At 36.8% G+C, this 2,500-nt stretch overlaps 1 protein-coding gene across 1 annotated transcript in view; it reads left to right on the top strand.

Moving 5' to 3' along the window:
* Positions 1-2,500, top strand: part of LOC130219460 (PDZ domain-containing RING finger protein 4) — a 36,535-nt gene that overhangs the window by 12,692 nt on the left and 21,343 nt on the right. The window lies entirely within an intron of this gene.

Here is a 2,500-nt window from a genome sequence, read left to right as displayed (position 1 = left end):
GTACTGTAGTGTAGTATACTGTAGTGTAGTGTAGTGTAGTGTAGTGTACTGTAGTGTAGTGTAGTGTAGTGTAGTGTAGTGTAGTGTAGTGTAGTGTAGTGTACTGTAGTGTAGTGTAGTGTACTGTACTGTAGTGTAGTGTAGTGTAGTGTACTGTAGTGTAGTATACTCTAGTGTAGTGTAGTGTAGTGTACTGTAGTGTAGTTATCTCTCTAGAGAAGAGTCCTACAGTAATTCACTCACAGATGATGAATGATCACACAAAGGTCACAAACACTGAAATATCAACAGATCCCAGACCAGCGGTGGGATTTACAGAATAAATGTGTGTGTGTTTCACTTTCCTGACCCGCAGCTGACCCTGGATCAGTGTAAGTCACGATCATGGCAATACAGCTCTTATATGATTCTCCAGATGTGAATGAATCCTCAAACACTGTTCATCTGTGTGCCGTGTGTGTGTGTTTAATTCCGTCACGCGCTCATTAAAGTGTGTGTACAGCTGTAAATGGGCTCTGGATGAGCCTCTGGTGTGTTTCTGAGCGCATTAAAGAGTAAATGCTGAGATTCACGACTCCATTTCACCATCATCGCTCTCTCTGCTGGACAATTACTGACACACACACACACACAGCAAACGCAGAACATTCAGATGCAGCAAACACACACAGATACACACACACCAACAGCAGATGCAGAACATTCAGATGCAGCAAACACACACAGATACACGCACACACATACAGACACTCACAGACACACACGCATTCACTCACACACACACACAAACAGAGAGTCATGTCTTCAGTCCAGTAGAGTGTGAGCAGTGTGTGCTGCAGACTCGGTGCTGCTGTGATGTACAGTAATGCAGCGCTTCAGATATCAGGATGATGTAATGTGTGTCATTAAGAGCCAATCAGAGTCCTGCGAGACTCAATCTGCTGCATTCATTCACCAGAGTTTAATTACAGATCTCTGATGAACCCCCCCCCACACACACACACGCACACTCTGTTGTTCTCAGTGGGTGTTAGTCTCCATCATTTACTTGTTAGATGTGATCAATATTGAGTGCTTGAATTCTCCTCCATTTGCATTGCAGATGTAACCGTGATCAGTGTGTGATGCTCCAGCGCTTCATCAGCAGACACACACTGACAGGATAATCAGCGCATGAGATGAGCACAGAGGAGAAATATGTGTTTGACACAGAAATATAACTTACTCAGTTATTTAATAAGACATATTTTAACAAATAAAGATGCTTCATTTAAACCTGGGTCAAAAATGACCCAAATACACAAATGTGTGATTGATTGATTGATTGATTGATTGATTGATTGATTGATTGATTGATTGATTGATTGATTGATTGATTGATTGATTGATTTTTGGTGCTTAAATCTTTTAAAAGGTAATTTTAAAAATCTGACAAAGTAAATAATATTTTAATCTTATTTTTATTTTATTTCGTTATTTATGTGTTCTGGGTCAAAACAGTGGTAAATTTAGACCTAGATATGTTTGACTACTAGTGACTTTGGTGATTTTAGGATCACTTTAGTATTTTTAATCAATAAAAAGAATAATTTAGTAATAGTTTTTATTTTTTACATTTTGGTTTTTAATTATTGTAATAAAAGTGTGTCTCTATATTTAATATAGTTGTAGTTTCTCAAGATATATAGACACAAACTAAACTATTACATTTTGTATGAGTTTTAATAGTTAATAATATTTAATTGGAGTTATTTTATATATATATAATTAAATTAGTGCTGTCAAACGATTAATCACATCCAAAATAAAAGCTTGTGTTTACATAAAATATATATATGCAGACAATATATGTGCACGTTTCATCTGTTTTACACACAGTGAGTACACACGCACATCATATATATATATACAAGCTCTTATGTTGGATGTGATTAATCAAAGTTAATCGTTTGACAGCACTAATTTACAGTATACGCAGTTTTATCACTCAACACTTATTTTTTAAATATTATTGTATTTTTTTTGTAAGTGTAATTTGGATTTTAGCTAGTATGGGTTTCTTTCTTCTGAAGAACACAAAATAAGACGTTTCACAGAATGTTCACGCTGCTCTGACACTAACAGTGGCTGACAGTGTATTGAGTTTTGGTTGTGTTTTCCATTTTAAAAGAAGACGCTTCACAGAATGTTCACGCTGCTCTGACGCTAACAGTGGCTGACAGTGTATTGAGATTTGGTTGTGTTTTCTGTTTTAAAAGAAGACATTTCACAGAATGTTCACGCTGCTCAGACACCTAACAGTGGCTAAACAGTGTATTGAGTTTTGGTAGTGTATTCGGTTTTAAAAGAAGACGCTTCACAGAATGTTCACGCTGCTCTGACGCTAACAGTGGCTGACAGTGTATTGAGTTTTGGTTGTGTTTTCTGTGTTATAAAAGAAGACGTTTCACAGAATGTTCACGCTGCTCGGATACCTAACAGTGGCTAAACAGTGTGTTGA

Source organism: Danio aesculapii, chromosome 25 (assembly GCF_903798145.1).
Source record: "Danio aesculapii chromosome 25, fDanAes4.1, whole genome shotgun sequence".
Taxonomy (NCBI): domain Eukaryota; kingdom Metazoa; phylum Chordata; class Actinopteri; order Cypriniformes; family Danionidae; genus Danio; species Danio aesculapii.
This window is presented reverse-complemented; position numbering and strand designations above follow the sequence as displayed.